The following is a 19,525-nucleotide window of genomic DNA, read 5'->3' as shown; positions in this document are numbered from 1 at the left end:
GTAATTTTGGTGGAAACGTGACTTTTGTTGTGTGCTTTGTTATTTTTATTAGTTTTTTTTTTTTTCAGTTCTTATTAGGGGCCAAGCACCGAAGGTGCTTAGGCACCTATTGTATCTGTTGCCGTTCTTTTTATTTTCGATTCTTCTTCTTCTTCTTCTTCTTCCGTTCTTGAAGTCTGTGGCAGCCCATAGAACCGCTTGCGGGAAAGTTGTGAAATTTGGCACACAGTTAGAGGACAGTCTGACCTTTGTCCATAGCAAATTTGGAGTTTCTAACTCAATCCCTCTAGCGCCACCAGCTGTCCAAAGTTGCACTTATGTTTATGCTAATAACTTTTGAACCGTAAGGGCTAGAAACAAAATTATTTTTTCCTCTGATTCCTTGGGATTTGAATGCACCCTATGCCGTCATTTTCCATCATGAAAAAATTTCCGCCATTTAGATTTTTCTGAAAAACATACTTTTTCTAACTCCTCCTAGGCCGTTACTCCGATTTTCATGAAAATTGAACCAGATCATCTTCAGACCATGCCGACAAAAAGTTATGGAATTCAAGTCGATTCCTCAAACTGTTTTCGAAAAACACTCGAACAAATTTAATGTTGCGTGAAAATAGACGTAAGGCTGTATCTCCATAATGCTTTATTGTATTCAGACCAAACTTGGTACATGTCATCACAAGCATGACTTGAGGCATCATGCAGTGTTTCGGCGCAGCACCACCTACTGGTGCAGAGATATGAAAAATGGCTATTTTTGCTTATAACTTCTGAATGGTTTGTCCAAAAATCATAAAGTTGGTCTCGTTAGATTCAAGGAATCATGCCGAGTCGAATGATAGCAAATTTTTACATATCAGCCATTTTTGAATTTTGTGCTAAAATGCTGTAATTTACGAACGCATTAGCGTATAGTTACGGAACTCGGTTTGCATCTTTGGCACCATGTCCTTACAATACTCAAAAAGTTTTTGTGCAGCTATAACAAAATTTACAAAAATCCTAATAAATTTTGACTATATTAACCGATTGTAATGAAACTGGTCTCAGTAGATTCCTTGGGTCATGCTGAGATCATAGATATCAAATTTACCATAGTCGGCTGAACTTCCTGTCCGCCATATTGTTTTTCTTTAAAAACCTACTTTTTCGAACTCCTCCTAGACCGTTACTCCGATTTTCACCAAAATCGAACTGTATCATCTTCAGACCATGCCGACAAAAAGTTATGGATTTCAATTTGATATATCAAACCATTTTCATATACCGGAGCAACGATTTTGAGGCATGATGCAAAACCCAGTCTTGAAGCTGTATCTCTGCAATGCTTTGACATATTGACACCAAACTTTGCAAGTGTCATTGTCACCTCACTCTGACCATACCACAACAATTTGGACACAGTGCCACCTATTGGTCGAAAGTGATGAACCAGTAAATCCTCATTTTTGATCATTTTTCAGCTTGTTTGCCTTGAATGATCTTAATAGGTCTTTAATTGCTCACTGTTGCAGTTGGTCTGATGCTCACAGCCATGTTGGCTGGCTTATTGCACTGTTTTTGTGCTTGGCCCCGTAATTGCTGCTTGCAGCTATATTTTGTATTTATTTTAGTTATATCAAGTTAAACTAAATGTTTTGTTTCAACATTTATTTTATTTTAAGTTAGGTTTGCGACATTTAGTACATTTGTAACAATTTGTAATATTCTACAAATGTTTCTAGAACCTGTATAGGTTTCCAGATTTTTGCAAATGTTTTTGTATGACTTTTAAGGATTTCTTTTTCTTTTTCTTTTCATAACCATAAACTAAAACAGGGGCATTGAGTCGTAAAGATTGAGAACTATTGAACTAAAGTTTTTAGCATTAGGAATCGGTTCCCAAAAACAACCATACAAAAACAATGTTAGAGAAACATCTTTGTTTGCTGCGATGGCTCTCATATTGAAGGTGCAGGTTCAAATCTGACTGAAACATGGCTGATTCCGTCGTCTCCTGTGTCAATAAAAAGTGGCAAACTAAACTAAAGCTACTTTTCCACTGTCAGGCCAAACCGTTCTTGTTGCTTAACCATTCCATTTCGTGATAACGGAGCTCTTTGGAAATTTAATACAAATGCTTCTAAAAATTCCGGGCCAAGAACGGTTTGATTAGTTCCGATTTTAAACACATTCTCAACTGTTGCTTCTGCAGTTCCAGGATGCCCCGCAACAGAAACAAGCTCTCAAGGTCTGTGGATTTGCATGGCCGGCAGGTGTTCATCTAACACAGAAGATGCACCATCAGATCCATAGCAAGAGCTCCAGATTTATCCCGTTTAATCAATGCACGCCTGGAGAGCAGACGCCAGCTCGAATACCGACTCCACGGCGTGCACAGGCCTCGGGTACCGAGTCAGCGGACGCTTCTGAATTAAAGCAGAGTGCGTGGATGGGTAAGAATTATGAGGCTGGATCTTGGAGAGACAGAACAGCCTCCATGGGCTTCTCACCAGCCAAGTAATAACCTGCAATCAGGCAATTATTCCCTCTCTGCAGTATGCAGGTGAGCTGAAGCTTCATCCCGCTAATGAACACGAGGAAACGGCTTACATTTCCCCGTAGGCCTCGCACTGCACTCTTAATACGCCAGCTTTATGACGCTCAGATGTGTTTGTTAACTTAACTCTTAACTGTGCGCCGTTATGTCTGACCGCTGGGGAAGGCTGGAGCTTTGAGGAGAAAATAGGAGGCTTGAAAGCTGGTGTGTAAAATATGGATGTAAACCAACCTGTTATCACACTTCAGCCCACGGCCTACGGCAAATGGAGTGGGGAGGGTTTCACACACACACACACACACACACACACATGCGCGCACACAAAGAGCTCTCTCTTAAAGATAAAGGTTCTTCTATGCACTCTTGCGCTTTGGGTTCAGCTTATCAAGAACCATTTTTGCTGTATAGGGTTTTTGAGTCAGTAATATGTTCCCTCTGAGAATAATAAGCGCTGGATGTTACATTACAGTTTCAAAAACATAAAGAAATCTGTCAGACTGCAAACTTTTGAATGGTAGTTTGTCGCTGCTCTTCACATGATGATCCAAATTAGTTATTTTCTTAATACATGTTATTGATTTTACTTTGAATGATTTCTCAATGCATGCATTCCAAACAAAAGCATTGTTGTCTTTACAATCTTTCATCGTAATATAATAACTTGCTCCACCTCTGAAGTGGCTTTCCTTTTCTGCTGATGTCACCAAGCAATTTTTCAAGCAATCCCAGCATTCATTTTACATTTACATTTATGCATTTAGCAGAGGCTTTTATCCAAAGCAACTTGCATTCAATCAATTTCCAAAAATTCAGTCAATTGAAAATAATTGGGATGAGCACTACCACTTATTTTCATTTCAGTCTGAAATCAGTACCAATGTACATCGTTAAGGGAAAGTTTTCTGAGAGTAAAATGGCTAATTATAGTTATTTAGCATTATATTTGGAAGTCAACAGTCACTTTTTTTTTTTAAAGGATTAGTTCACTTCAAAATTAATTTTTTAGAACAGTCGAAAAGAAATGAAGGTTTTTGAGGAAAACATTCCAGGATTTTTCTCCATATAGTGGACTTCACTGAGGTTCAAGTCAAGTCAAGTCAAATTTATTTATATAGCGCTTTTACAATTGGTAATTGTTTCAAAGCAGCTTTACATATTAGAAGCACAGAAAAAAGGGAAGTGGTTAAAAATAAGCTGTACAAACAAGCGTGGTAATATGTAACATATACAAGATGGTGCTACATTAAGCCAATGTCGGCTGACTCCCAGGGGTGGAAAAAACCCCCTAGGAGAAAAACCCAGCGTGTCAACAGGTTGAAGGTCCAAATGTCAGTTTCAGTGCAGCTTCAAAGAGCTCTACATGATCCCAGACGAGGAATAAGGGTCTTATCTAGAGAAACCATCGGTCATTTTCTAAAAAAAAATAAAAAAATAATATACTTTTTAACCACAAATGCTTATCACACGTGACGATCTTATTTTCTCCTCCAACTTCAAAATTGACCAAGACATCGTTGTTTTATCTTTTTTTGTAAAGGCTGTTTGACTCCACGGTTTGCTTTGTAAACACTTGCTCGGTATTTCCTTTCCAAAGTACTTTGGTACTGACCTTTCCAACGTGATTACGTAATGCGTGGCGCATCACAGCAGTGCAAGACGAGCATTTGTGGTTAAAAAAAGTGTATAATTTTTTATTTTATTTGCTTAGAAAATGACCAATTGTTAAGCTAGATAAGACTCTTATTCCTCGTCTGGGATCATGTAGAGCTCTTTGAAGCTGCACTGAAACTGACATTTGGACCTTCAACCCGTTGAACCCCAGTGAAGTCCACTATATGGAGAAAAATCCTGGAATGTTTTCCTCAAAAACCTTAATTTCTTTTCAACTGAAGAGAGAAAGACATGAACATCTTGGATGACATGGGGGTGAGTAAATTATCAGGAAATTGTCATTCTGAAGTGAACTAATCATTTAATACAAAGATTATAAGCATGACTTTTTTAATGTTAAATTAGTAAAAAAATACACTCAATGTACAAAATCAAAATCATGAAGAAAATCGCACTGGGCTATTTTTGGGCTGCTTTTGTTGCACAGATCTCACAACCCTGGTTTCCATCCATGCTGAATACTGTATTGTTAGTTGGTTGGAGTCCCTACCGGACATAAAGTCTGCTGATTAAATGTGTGATTGCACGTGTGCACCACGAACACAAAGGTGTCCTTAGGAACACGTTTTCCACCTGGAGCCATTTGACACCTGTCAGTGTCAAGAGGTGTGACCTCTGATCTAAATATATCACTAATAAGTGTGTAAGATGCCACTTTGAATATGAACTCTGAAGTGTAAACTTGCGCGTTGGCCTCAGGGTTTGAACTCAGCGTGGCTCTGGTGTCCTTTTTGCCTTTCATATGCTTCGAATCATGTGGAGAAACTGTATGTAAATACATGCATTTAGCGTGAGACACACTTTTAGTCTCTGTATTGCGGCAAATAACAAGATACAATGAAAAATATGCGCTTGAGAGATTCTTTCCTCCTCAGTGCATAACTTACATTTTACTCTTATATTCTTTATTCTGTAAATGTTATGAATTTAAATTCATGCGCATATTTCCATTTGCGCAAAAACAGTCACGGTAAAACTTAAGATGCATGTCAAAACAGGCAAAGCACAACAAAGAAATGAGTTCAAAGAAATGAATCAAATATTTGTTGTTCAACATCCAAGTTATGTAAGAAAGTATATTTGATAGGAATAGCAATTGTAATGGGATCTTAATACATAACAATAACATCATGACCTGACCTGTTAACACTTAGATTGTGCTTTTGTTGTTCTTTATTGTCTATAATTTAGTGATTTTAATGCTGCTGTAGAAATGTTGACAAAGTTATATGCAGTTTAGTTTTTACAGTATATATTAAACCTGGCAGAAGAGATTTATATCTCAATGGGAATATTCCTGGTAAAATAAAGAAATACAATTTTGGCACACAATTCATACAAAAATTTCCTTTTTTTTTTTTTTTAATTTTTTTAATTTGGCAGAAATATGACTTGCTGGTATCACTCTAGTAATAGGTAGTAAACAGCATGCAATTGAAAAAATGTCAATTGCAAAATTTCAAAGTCTGTATCCTGTGTAACAAAAACCTTAACATTGAGATGAAATTAACTCGAAATCCTATACTGTGTCATATTTGATACCCAGATCTTCAAGGCCTAAAATTATAATCATCACGATCAAATCTTCACTGATAAACCTGTCGCACACAATCTCTTCCAGTCCTTCTGTCGTCTGATTGATAGTTTACACTTTATTATCTAGTAAAAAGTATAATTGTACAAGCGTTCTCCTTCAGCTTGTGCTTCATGTGTCTTTCTGCTGTCATATCTCTGCTGATTTTATCAAGTAAACATAAGAATAACTTTAATATTGTTAGTAACATTTCAAGATGAACACTTACTGGACTGAAGCATCTCAGGTTTACTTGATTATCCAGACATCATTTTATAGAAAAATCACGTTCAAATATGAGTATCAAATATGATCATCAGGCTTTTGAGGAAGGTTTATTTGTTCATCTCTCAAGCCATATAAATACCAGCATCTGCTCCAAAATGCGTATTTTTGCTTTCAATATGGCCTATATCATACTATATGAAGTATAAAAACTTGATGTATCAAATATGACATTACAGGGTAAAATGAGCTCAAATAGATGATTGATTCAGCTCAAATGTATTCAAAATCTCACTCCAACCAGGTGAACAAAGTTTGCAACCCTGAAATACTTGTTGTCATATTTTTCTACTCTCAATGCACACCAAATATTAATGAACAGCAATACCAAATTTCATAGTCATAGCCAAACTCCAGAATTATGTAAACAAGCTTCATTATGATGAGTGATGGCGGTAATATCGGCGCTCGTGAGTCTGCGACAGGTTTGGTGTCGTGTGTGTGTGTGTGTGTGATGGGGTCCTCGGGGTGTGATGCTGCGGGAGCTTCTAATCTTCAGCACTGCTAACATGAGCAGAAAGTGTGGTGAGCTCAGCCCTCCTGCTCGCTCACGGCTGCTTCGGGCCTCTGGGACGTGTGAAAATATATCTCTAGCACTCTCTCCGACCGCCGCATGCCTGCCACCAATTTGCTGAAGCTATGCAACAGAGCTTATTGAACTTTGCATGCAATATACGATAACCAGGTCGCTGTGGGATTCAGAATTGGCTTCATTTCTTTGGTGTGTTTTTTTCTGCTGATGACACTGGCTTGTTTGTTTGAAATGTGTCCTTTTTCTCCAGGGGCTGGAAAGTGCTGATGAACCCTGTCGTACGGAGAGGTGCCGGCCTGATGGGATGATGGGAAGGAGGAATGAAGTGAGACGGAGAGAGATCTTCAGATCTCAGCACAAAGGCAGTATGGTAATTAATGTGGACAACTGCTTTGTTTTTGACTCATTAGGCTCCACTTCTCACACTCACACTATAGAGAACGACTGTTTTTATGTCTTTCTTGCACTCAATGTGTTTGGTGTCTGTTGATGTGCAGTGCACCTGTATTTGATACCAGTATTTGATTTTTTGTAAGTTTACATACACTATAAAGCATTGGAATGTCATTCTTTAAATGATATTAGGCTTATGGTTTTATTCAGAAAAGTTTTTTGTCTGTCAAATAACAAACTAAAAGAGCATATATAATTGCTTTACTTTTTATATATGTTGTAAGATAAATTTGGATAAATTATTGTATGGATTTTTCTTTATTGAAGTCAGACACCTTTATCCAAATCCATTTTTAATCTATAGATAAGACACTGCAAAAATTATTAAATTTTAATAATCTTAGTATTTTAGTTCATCTTCTAGTAAAAAATATCTAAACATCCTTGACACAATATAAAGTTCTCTTTTTTTCTCACCCCATTGGCAAATATGGCCAGTCATATGCTTAAAGCAAATAATAATAATTTGCTAATGTAGCTGGGAAGAATGAACATATATATATATATATATATATATATATATATATATATATATATATATATATATATATATATATATATATATATATATATATATATATATATATATATATATATATATATATATATATATATCTCAACATATATTCTCTGAAAACAAGTTTTAATGTTTTGTGCAGTTTAGCTTAACCTTCTGATATTGTTCATTTGGGAGTCACACTTGTTCACAGTCAAAAGTGACCAAACATCTGAAATGCAACTTTTTTCTTTTTTTTCAGTAAAATCAATGTAACATATTTTTGTTCAATAATATTTTTTCTTTTCTCTTTTCTATTTTGAGAGAATTTTATGTTACCAATTAATATTTATGCAGTAATTATTATAATTTTTCCCATTAAAAAATAATACAAATAATACTTTTTCAACTGTATTTCTATTTTTTTGTTGTATTTTATGTTAAAATAGAGACTTTTAAAATCCAAGTGTCATCTGGTGGGAGTATAAAAAAGAAAAACATCTGTAATGCTGTGGTTTAACCACTAGATTCCTATATAGCTCTATATAAAGAGGCTTGTAAATTCTATAGTTGTTTTTAAACTTACTTTTATTAAGTTCTGGATTTGGAGATGTATGTATTATATATATATATATATATATATATATATATATATATATATATATATATATATATATATATATATATATATATATATATATATATATATATATATATATATATATATATATATATATATATATATATATATATATATATATATATATATATATATATATATACACACTGTACACCCACACACACCCACACATTCCCAAAGACTACTTTTTGTCAAGGTTTAGATATTTTGTTTGAAATGTTGATTTGAAGTGTCAGTTTTTCCATTAATCTTACAACAGTCAATGTATGTGTATTTTGCACTCTTGATATTCACTGCCTCTTCTTTTTTTTTCTGCATCATAGCTGATTTGTAGATTGTACACCCCAAAAAATTGCTCTCTTTTTTCATATTTTTCGTATTTCCCCTTTATTTCCTAAGGCTGCTGTTTCTATTATTTATTTATTTATTTATTTATTTATTTATTACGAGCATTTAGCTTTTTCAAATCAAGTCCAGGTTTTTTTTTTTTTTGGTCACATTGCAACTTCCACAAAAGTCACTAGTTTTGTACCATTCTTATGAAGTAGCATTTAAAAAAGAAAGAAAAAAAGAAAGAAAAAAAATGGTCTAAAGTGACCAAACAACACCAGAGATGTTTCTTATTTTAAGGCTGTTTTGATATTTTAATTGGAAAACTAGATAAAAAATACTAACCAAGAAAAGTATTTTTTATAAAGGTATTTTTATTTGTGTGTTTCCTAGGAATCGAACATTACCAAAGTACAGGATCATTGAACGGATGACGGATCACCTGCAGTCTATTCACTGGCTGCTTGATGCATATTGCACAAAAAACTGGTAAGAGCATTTATCAATATTTTACACTTAATTCCTTTTGTTTTCTGCACAATTGTGGCCCACAAATAGTAAAATAGCATGCAAAAACAGAACAAAATGCAGTTGGAATAACTAGAATTGACCAGAATAAGCTGCAAAACAGTCAAACTCTGGCTAGGACTCTGCTGGTTCATGTAAGGCTGATCTCTCAGTGGTCAATATTGGTGCCACTGCTTTCCACAGTTAATGACATTTTCCTTAGGCAACACCTTCACCGAGAGCAGCAGTGACCTCTGCTCGCGTCCCCTGAGGTCAATGCCGGACCCTTGACCTCTCCAAGTCAGAGGTCTCGGCCAATTGCAATCGACGTCCAAACAGACGGAAAACTGCGATGGCCTACAGATAAACTCCCTGTTCAGCTCATTATATCCTGATCGGCTTTGTCCTAAACAAACCTGCGTTTGAGCAATGAAATATCTTCTTTCCCTCCTCCAAAACATGCTTGTTTCCAAAACAAGTAGTTTCACAAATATGAGCAAAGACATCACAATTTTTTTTTCTTAGGAGTCTGTGAATATTCTGTGAATTTGTGTGTCTGTTCATGTACAGTATGTAGGTGGTTGCTAGGAGTACCGGATGGTTGCTAGGGAGTTGCTAGGTGGTTGCTGTAGTGCTCTGGGTTGTTTGTAGGCCATTGCGAGGTGGTTTGCTACAAAGTTCTGGGTGGTTGCTGGGAAGTGGTTTTGGATGGTTGCTAGCAAGTTGCTAGTAGCTGTTTGCAATGGTGCACTGGATGGTTTGTAAGGTGGTTGCAAAAGTGTTTTGTGTGATTGTTAAGGCATATCTAGATAGTTGCTAGAAAGCTTTGGGTGGTTGCTAGGGAGTTGCTACTGGGTGTTCGCGATGGTGCACTGGGTGGTTTGTAGGGCATTGTAAGGTGGTTACAAAAGTGTTTTCTGTGATTGCTTGGGAGTTTTTGGTGGTTGCTAGGGAGTTGCTAGGGTGTTTTGGGTGGTTGCTAGGGAGTTACTACTAGGTGTTTGCAAGGTGGTTTGCTACAAAGTACTGTGTGGTTGCTAGGAAGTTTTTGGTGGTTGCTGGGGTGTTTTGGGTTGGTGGTTGCTAGGGAGTTGCTAGGTGGTTGCTGTAGTGCTCTGGGTTGTTTGTAGGCCATTGCGAGGTGGTTTGCTACAAAGTTCTGGGTGGTTGCTGGGAAGTGGTTTTGGATGGTTGCTAGCAAGTTGCTAGTAGCTGTTTGCTATGGTGCACTGGGTGGTTTGTAAGGTGGTTGCAAAAGTGTTCTTTGTGATTAAAGCATATCTAGATAGTTGCTAGAAAGCTTTGGGTGGTTGCTAGGGAGTTGCTACTGGGTGTTTGCGATGGTGCACTGCGTGGTTTGTAGGGCATTGTAAGGTGGTTACAAAAGTGTTTTTTGTGATTGCTTGGGAGTTTTTGGTAGTTGCTAGGGAGTTGCTACTGGGTGTTTCCGATGGTGCACTGGGTGGTTTGTAGGGCATTGCAAAGTGTTGCTAAAGTGTTCTGTGTGATTGCTAGGTGGTTGCTAGGGAGTTGCTAGGGTGTTTTGGGTGGTTGCTAGGGAGTTACTACTAGGTGTTTGCAAGGTGGTTTGCTACAAAGTACTGTGTGGTTGCTAGGAAGTTTTGGGTGTTGCTAAAGTGTTTTGGGTGATTGCTAGGGAGTTTTTGGTGGTTGCTAGGGAGTTGCTACTGGGTGGTTTGTAGGACATTGAAAGGTGGTTGCAAATGTGTTCTGTGTGATTGCTAAGGCTTATCTAGGTGGTTGCTAGGAAGTTTTGGGTGGTTGCTAGGTGGCTATTAGGGTATTTGGGTGGTTTGTCGGGGCATTGCAAGGTGTTGCTAAAGTGTTCTGTGTGATTGCTAGTTCGTTGCTAGGGAGTTGTGGGTGGTTGCTCAGGAGTTGCTAGGTGGTTTCTAGGGAGTTTTGGGTGGTTTAGGGCATTGCAAGTTGGTTGCATTATATCCTGATAGGCTTTCAAACCTGTGCATTGTCATATTTTTCTTTTCTTACAAGTGATTTCACAAGTATGAGCAACAGCATCTCAATTGTTTTTTTATAGGAGACTGTGTGAATATTCTGTGAATGTGTGTGTATGTTTATTTGTTTGTGTTTGCGTTGGCGCGTGTGTGCTTGCATCTCTGCCGGCCAGCATTTGTACGTGCCCAAATGTGCGAGAGGAAGGTGGAGGTGAAAAGCAGGATTAGAGGAGGCTGAAATATTTTGAGGATGGACTGCGAGGCTGAGCGATTCACCAGCCAACAATCTCAGCTTCACACATCAGTTGACTGGAGCTCAACGGCTGGCTTAAGAGGACATCTTTGCTTGGCTACACAGACGTTGACTCTTAAAAGGCTGCAGATGAGAGAACAAGAAAGCTAAAAATAATGGTCACTTGCAAAGGAAAACAAGCAATTGCCTCCCTTGTTTTTGACTTAAAGGGATAGTTCACCCAAAAATGAAAAAAAATTGCCATCATTTACTCACCCTCAAGTTGTTCCAAACCTGAATGAATTTCTTTCTTCTATCTGTTATTCTTTAAAATATCTTCTTTTGTGTTCAACTGGAGAAAGAAACTTATACAGGTTTGTAACAACTTGAGGGTGAGTAAATGATGACAAAATGTTCATTTTTGGGTGAACTATCCATAATATGGGACCTATTATGTAAAATTCACTTTTATACGGTGTTTGAACACAGATGTGTGTCCACAGTGTGTGAGAACAACCATCCTATAATCTGCGATTCCAGATTTCCCACTACTCTTACTTATTAGCCCTATTAGCATAGACCCCGCCCTGAGTGATCTGTACACAGTTCGCCATGTTTATCTCCTCTCCAGAGCATTTAACAGCAGCATTCAAGTAAGAAATGTATTCTTATTAAAGCTACTAAAGTTATTCAGTCAAGAGCAGTAAGAGATTTTCTGTTTTTCTTTTATTGTTTGGTTCATATTAACAGCTTTAGGTACTGTATATTACTCTGCTTTCACTTTAATACACAGATCTAATATACACATGTGATTTCTTTCCCTGCTGTTTATGTTCACAGACATAACCAACTGTGTTTATGTGAACTTTGTTTTTTTTGACACAACCTTGTGTGTATTTCACAGTTTAAGTGCAATAAGACGTGAAATAGAACTTAGTTTGATACTCACAGGACGCGCTGTCTGTGTGTGTGCTTCATATGTGTGCGCTCAGAAAACCATATATGAGAAGTTCAAACTGTTATGGCTTTAAAAAGCATGCAAGTAATTAACTTTCATGATAACCAAGAACTGCAATGTCGCGTGAGCGTGACTGCGACCGCGATAGAGATGATAATCAAAACCAAACTGATGTTTTGCTAGTTTTTGACAGAGTATCCGAGGCACAAGCTGTACTGGCTCTGCCCTTTTTCTGGAAAGGGGGCGGGGAGCAGCAGCTCATTTGCATTTAAAGACACATGCATGTTTTTCCTTGCACTCAAAAATGGGCATTTACAACATGATATAATAAATGATCTGTGGGGTATTTTGAGCTGAAACTTCACAGATACATTCTGGTGACACCAGAGACTTGTGAAAAGGGGCATAATAGGTCCCCTTTAAGGCATCTACCTGCTGCTTGTTGAGTTGCTGAGCACCCTCAAATCTCTGATATTCTAGTCTTTAGATGGCTCGTTTTCTACTCTTTTTCATGTTTCTTCGTCCACCAGCTGAAGGTCTGATCACCTAGTAAATTAATCAAGAAATCATTCATGTCCATGGCATAAACAGTGCAAGATATGTTCCAAAGTTTAACATGCATGCACAGTTAGTGAGCACAACTATTCATTTGTTCTTGTTTTGTAGTGAAATTGTCTGTATGCAGGTAAGTAATGATCATTTACAGGTGAATGCTTCATATCTTTTAAAACTCGAATGTCCATCATACTTGAAGAATTGCTTCTCACAGTGCGTTTCTAGTTCTTGCAGCTTTACTGTGAATGCTTGAGTGTAGCCTGGACAATGAAGACGCCTCATTCCCCGAGAAGACAAAAGGTCACATGCACACTTTTCCCCAGTGTGCTTATGAAAAAAAAAAAAAAAAAAAAAAAATCTGTGACACAGATGGCGATGCCAAATCCATTGCAGGTGCCCTATGCGCGGAGGCCGAACAAAGACATTCCCTGCTCGGGGAATACTGCTTTGTGTTGTGTTGTGCTGAAATGTCTGCATCAAGCCAACACAATCAATAGCTCAGAACAATGTCACGCATTAACCCCGACAATTTACCTCCTTAAGATTTCGACAGCGCTCACCTGCGTGACAATTAAACGCTTAACAAACGATCCCCGATTCTTGGGCTGTGAAAAAATCCTGATTGTGGCACCTTTAAGTCCTTTTCACAGCCGAGGGGAAGCGTCTCGAGCAACATGAATGCCCTTTTAACGATTTCCTGCTTCATTCAGGCCCTATTCAGCAGCACAAGTGTATGTGGAGTTCATTTCCCTGCTGTTTCAGCCCTACTCGAGAGCTCTCCAGCTTAAATGACCCTGAAGTAGTCATTCATCGTCTCAATAGCCTGGCCGCGGCACCTCAAGAAACTCACCGCGTGCTTAACCGACAATAAAACCCGCAGCTCTCTTTTCGTCCTTGAAAGGGAAGAACGCTATCTTCGATCAACAATTGGGCAATTAATCACAGCGGCTGGGGATGCAGACTTCCCTGGCACAAGGAAAAGGCCAAATGTGAATTAAAAGCCTGACTGTTTATGAGGGCGAAGTCCAGTGCGTTTTCTTTTAACAGGGAAGGATTTATTATTCCCAAAATCTCGGAAAAGGCGGAGTGGGTGTGGGGCTTCGGGCAGAAGCTATTCTCATCATTTGGAGAAAGGGTTTTTTTTTTTCTGTGTCTCTCGCTTTTTTTTTTTTTTCTTGGAATCTAGATTTAATTTAGTTGCCGATGTCGCTATCAGTGGCGAACAAGCTGGCAGCGCCAGCGGTCTGACGGTCCCTGATAAGCGCAGTGCTCCCAGCTAAGCCTGATTAGTGTTGGCCCCTAAAAGGCTTTGTTATGAGAGGCAAATAGACTGTGGAACAGCAGCCTGGGACCTCACTGATATCAACAATCACAGAGCGAACCCTAACCCCCACCCCTCTGGCTTTCCAGAGCACTAGTCTGAGGAATACCATCTGTGCGTGAGAGACTGAAGAAAGAGTGAGAGATTTTTGTCTTCTGTATCAGAGGCTCTCAACTGGTTTGGCTTCAGGACTCAGATTATATGTTGGACGTCAAGTGGCGACCCGAGACGGTATCAGAATTGCTCATCGTTCAGCAAACTAAAATGTCTTTAAAATTAGACATCAAAATAAAATGCATTAAATGTTTTTTTGCTATATACTTTTCTTCATGTTTTTTGAGAGTGAGGCATTGTTGCATCTTGGCAATGAATGTGAACTTGAACCAAAAACAGAATTTTTCTGTAAGATGATTATAGAAGACTTATACCTTCTATATCAGGGAAGCTCAACTGGTTTCTCATTAAATATATAGTGAACATCAAGCGGTAGCCCAAGAAAGAATCGAAATTGCTCATCGTTCAGCAAACAAAATGTACTTTTGTAGGCTTGTTCATGGTTTTTGTGAACGAGGCTTGCATGCAACCTGTGCATGTTGGCATTGAAGGTGAACTTGCACCAAAAACAGATTTTTTTTCTATAAGATGATTATGTAAGACTTTTGTCTTCTATATCAGGGACACTCAACTGGTTTGTCCTAATATATATATAAGTGGCGGCCCAAGATTGTATCAAAATTGCTCATTGTTCGGCAAACTAAATGTACTTTTGTAGGTTTTTTCATAGTTGTTAGGAATGAGGTTTGCATGCAATGTGTGCATGTTGCATGGAATGTGAACTTGAACCAAAATAGAGAGGGTTTTTTTTCTATAAGAAGATTAAAAAATTGGTGTATTATGAGCTTCTAAATGCTCTCAACCATGTTTTATTCTCATTGTGATAGAACAATAAGTACTTTTGTAGGTTCAGTCATAGTTTTTGAGAGTGAGGCTTGCATGCAACTGGTGAATGTTGGCATTGAAGGGAACTTGCACCAAAATATTGTTTTTATTTCCTTCCATAATGTTCTTATAGAAGATTTTAGTCTTCTATATCAGGGGATCTCAATTGTTTTGGCTTCAGGGCTTTTATATTAGACATCAATTGGCAACAGTATCAGAACTGCTTAATGTTCTATTCTAAACTATAATGTTTATTACAAATCATTCACACTTCAGTATTCCATAAAAAAACAAGAGTTGTTTTTCATGCAAACTTTGTATTCATTTTCCTATCCTAACTATGCATGAGTATATCTTTAGTTGCATGTTGTTATTTTTCATTTAGCATCCAGTAGTTTGATATGCATGAGAAAAAGCATGCATTTCGTCCAGTGCAATGATATTTTTGGCATTTAACAAATGCAGTAGCTTCAGCGTCACCTAAAAAAAAAAAAAGCAAAGCAAAATGAACAAAACAAAGAAGCAACACCTTCCTGTCCTACAGAAAACCTTCCATCGGTCGCTTGTAAAGTGCGAAACAAAACCAAGCGTATCTGCAGACAGGAGCGGTGCGAATGACTGCGGGCTGTAATGTATTCCTGCTCGCTGGCAGCAGAGACCCTCTTTACACACTCTACAGGTTTTCTTTGTTCCCGCAGACAGAGATGAATCCCCCTCCTCTCCCGGACCCTCTCCCCCCTCCGAACTCGGGGCCGCTGGTGGGGACGCCTTTGTTCACTTCCCTCCATTATGTGAGCCATTACCATGGCGCTCCGTATTTAAATGCGCATATTGATGACCTTAAATAAAGAAAATATTAATGAAAGTATAACAAAGACAGAGTGAAAGAAGTTGTGAATGATTTTTTTTTTCAAAAAAGAGAGGTGAAAAAGTTATTCTGGATATTCTTCGGAGCTGCTCACAAAAGAGGAAATGAGCTGTTTGGAATATTTTAAATTTAATAAGGCCATGAGGTTTTACAGGGAAATATGTATTATTGAATCTGCATAAACAAATATGAATGGATAAGTAAAGGCTGAAAACTTTAGTCAAGAAAAATGGGCAATGCATTTGTGGATTCACATCTTGATGATATTTTATCTGCATTTTATTTTATTTTTCAGGTTTTGGAATACTTCAGAATAAATACAGATCTGTTTATTTGCACAGTTAATAATTTTGCCTCGTCCCTGAAAGATTGTGTTTACAGTCATGCACTTACAATGGGCGTGTATAGGTGGAAAGACATTTCACAAGTGCTCAAATGGATTTATCCATACAAAATTGAGTGTTTTTTCATCTGTAAAGTGTCTAAATCACTCTAAACACATGTATTAATAATAAATAGTAAGTCTAATCTTTAAGTTGCTATAGTGTGTATTGTGACATGTATCCTCATACATTACCCCATAGACTTCCATCATAAGTGCATCACTGCTTTTACTGAAGAGCCATAAACTGAAGTTGAAAACATTTTGTGTGCTAATAGAAATAGTTTAACAGGTGTTGGACCTGTAACTTAATTTTAATTGGGAACCATGTGCAAATGTGCTTTAATGTGTGTTCCTGTTGCTGTCTAACTATCTTTCTCTCTCTGTGTGTGTGTGTGTGTGTGTGTGTTGTTGAAGTATTTTAAGGGGGAATAATAGTGATGCACAGTGAACACAAAGCTGTCATTCCCTCTAGACCTTCTGCTTATGCTGTCCCAGGTGAGAATGACACACAAATTCACAAACAAAGTGTGACTGTAATTTTACTCTTTCTCTCTTTGTTGTAATGACATACTGTGCAGTATATTCTTCTTACTAATTAAAAAAAAAAGAATATGTGAAGCAATATGCAATGATTAATGTTTCAAACATAGCATGCTACATTGTTGTCATGTGACCTCATTATGTTGCATGTTTAATACAGTAATTGTTCAGTTATCCAGTGTCTTAGAAAATAGCAAGTTATTTTGTTTATTTTTATCCAGTTTTGAATAAAAAATTTGTAACTTTACTGAAACTAAACTTAAACTATAATCATTTGTCGCAACATATTTTATTGGATTTTTTTCATTAAAATAAAGCTGAAATAAAATATAAATATACAATTTTTTTTTTTTTTTACTTTTTAACTTAAACTTAAAAATGAGAAATGTTGCATGCAACTAAAAGTATAAGTTTAAGTACTGAAATTACTAAAATTGAAATAAAAAATCTAATAAAACTGACTAAACTAATAAAACTGACAAAAGCACATAATAGAATTAAATTAATTCACTCAACTTTTTGAGTTCTTTTGCACTGACTCAGTTAAGTTGTATATACGTAGAATATTAAGTTTGTTCAACTTGACAAATTTAATGTTGTTAGTTGGATTAACTTTATGAAAGTAAGGTGAACTTAAAGTTTTCAGTACAGGCACTCCCTGTAAAATGTTTTTATTCACTAAACTTTTTGAGGTAACAATTTCCACTGACTTTTAATTACTTAGAATATTAAGTATTTCAACTTGACAAATTTAGGTAATTGAGCTTATAAAGTTTAGTTGGAATAACTTTATGAAAGTAGGGTAAACTTAATTTTTTTTGTTTTCAGTACCAAAGCTTGTGTTCATTTAACTTACATTTTTGAGTTATCATTTTACACTGACTCTAAGTTGCATTGACAAATTTAGTTATTTGAACTTAGTTTAATAGTTTTCAATACCAAAGTTCATGTTCATGTAACCTAATTTGGCTTATTTTATTAAATCAACCAAATAAATATTTTCTTTAAATTGTTATTTTATGTCAATTGTAAATAATTATTTTATTTCAAATGTTTCAGCCATTATTCCCTTTTAAATTAATTTCTACTGCAAATAATAATTTATCCGATTTGGCCACTATTAAAGTTAATGAAACTACTTTTTTTTTTATTACAGTGTACTAAAATTTACAGTGTGCTAATTCAGAATATTGATAAATACTATAGGATAATACATAAATAATACTAAAATAACACTGTTCGAGCTGGATTAGCACTACTCTGACTTCTCTTTCACTCCTACATTGGTGCATTTGAAAGACACTTTCATCCCAAGTATTTATTTATTGCATTCAAGCTATACATTTTATCAGTATATACATCCTCTGTGGAGCTAACCCATGAATCTTGGGTTTGCTAGCGACAAGTTGAGCTTCAGAAGCACGTGTTGCATCTTCTAAACTGTTTGATTCGATAGGCTCACAGTCCTTGACAGCAATGAGTACTTTCAGTGGCCGGGGCCAATTAAGAAAGTACTACACTGCTGAAGTGTCACACTTTTTGCAACAGTCTCCAGTGTGTTTACAATCTGCTTCTGACATGCATTCATTCCCAGGTGAGGATCTGCCCCCCTCTCGTGCATGTTTAACCCAAAACCCAGACCTCCGCAGGGGCCTTGGGATCCAGGCTCCCAGTGGGACGCAAACACAGATGCCAGCAGTGGTTTATTCCCCAGTAAGGCTCACAGCAGTGTACTATCCAGCCATAACACACACACCCCCAGGGGAACCCACCTCATCTTAAGAGCATCGCGAAGCATTATGGGTCAGGGTGGAAGTACTGGATCACGGTCTGCTGGATGTGCTTTCACTCCAGTTGTAGATGCGAACACTTGCGCTGGCTTCACACAAGATTCACAGCAGCTTATCTAAAGGTTATGATTATGTTTTCTGAAATGGTGTTAAAACTAGAAATTCATCCACAGAGAAAAACAGGCCCAGAATTATTTCAGTTTTGAAAATGTATTAGTTTATATACAGTCATACCAAAAAATTATTCAGACATTTTTGATATAGTGGGTGCAGGACACTATAGTTCATTTATGTAAGTGAGGATAGCAAAATAAAGTGACATATTATACCCAAAAATTCTTCATACAGTGGACTACCAGTAAAATTGATACAAATTTGGAACCAAAAATTATTCAGACACTTTGACCTGAACATGTTTTGCTTAAGTGTTATCTGACATAATTAAAATTAATTTATTCTGAAACAGTTTGACTCTGAGATCTTGTCATATTTTATTAATATATATTTTTTTTTAAACTATACTGAATAAACTGAATTAATGAATTAAATGTTTAAGGTGTCTGAATAAATTTTGGTTTGACTATATGTAGATGATCATGATAAACAAAATGTACATGTACACATTTGTTGGTCACAGAGCTTATTTTCTGCAGTAATCTGAAGGCCAGTGGAAAAATCCAGAGTGGTATTAAAGGGATAGTTCACCCAAAAATAAAAATTATCCCATGATTTACTCACCCTCAAGCCATCCATAGTATATGACTATCTTCTTTCAGACGAACACAACCTGAGATATATTTAAAAATATCCTTAGACCTCCAAGGTTTATAATGGTTGTGAATGGTAGGCCAAATTCTGAAGACCGCACTCAGAATGCACAAGTCGACTTGTGCTAAATGAGTAATCCTCTGACCCAACGTATGATGTTAGATGTA

At 36.9% G+C, this 19,525-nt stretch overlaps 1 protein-coding gene across 16 annotated transcripts in view; it reads left to right on the top strand.

Moving 5' to 3' along the window:
• Positions 1-19,525, top strand: part of slc39a4 (solute carrier family 39 member 4) — a 133,533-nt gene that overhangs the window by 66,321 nt on the left and 47,687 nt on the right. For 14 of the 16 annotated variants that reach the window (XM_048203114.1, XM_048203110.1, XM_048203106.1 and 11 more), the window contains 4 exons: positions 6,851-6,970; positions 8,913-9,008; positions 16,675-16,755; positions 18,395-18,513. The exons of 1 other annotated variant lie outside the window; for it this stretch is intronic. The gene's annotated coding sequence lies outside the window, so the exon portion shown is untranslated. The remainder of the gene's footprint in view (positions 1-6,850; positions 6,971-8,912; positions 9,009-16,674; positions 16,756-18,394; positions 18,514-19,525) is intronic. One more of the 16 variants, XM_048203107.1, reaches the window with a different exon arrangement.

The sequence above is a fragment of the Megalobrama amblycephala genome, linkage group LG9 (assembly GCF_018812025.1).
Source record: "Megalobrama amblycephala isolate DHTTF-2021 linkage group LG9, ASM1881202v1, whole genome shotgun sequence".
Lineage (NCBI taxonomy): Eukaryota > Metazoa > Chordata > Actinopteri > Cypriniformes > Xenocyprididae > Megalobrama > Megalobrama amblycephala.
Note: the sequence above shows the minus strand (reverse complement) of the source record. Positions and strands in the feature narration are given on the sequence as shown.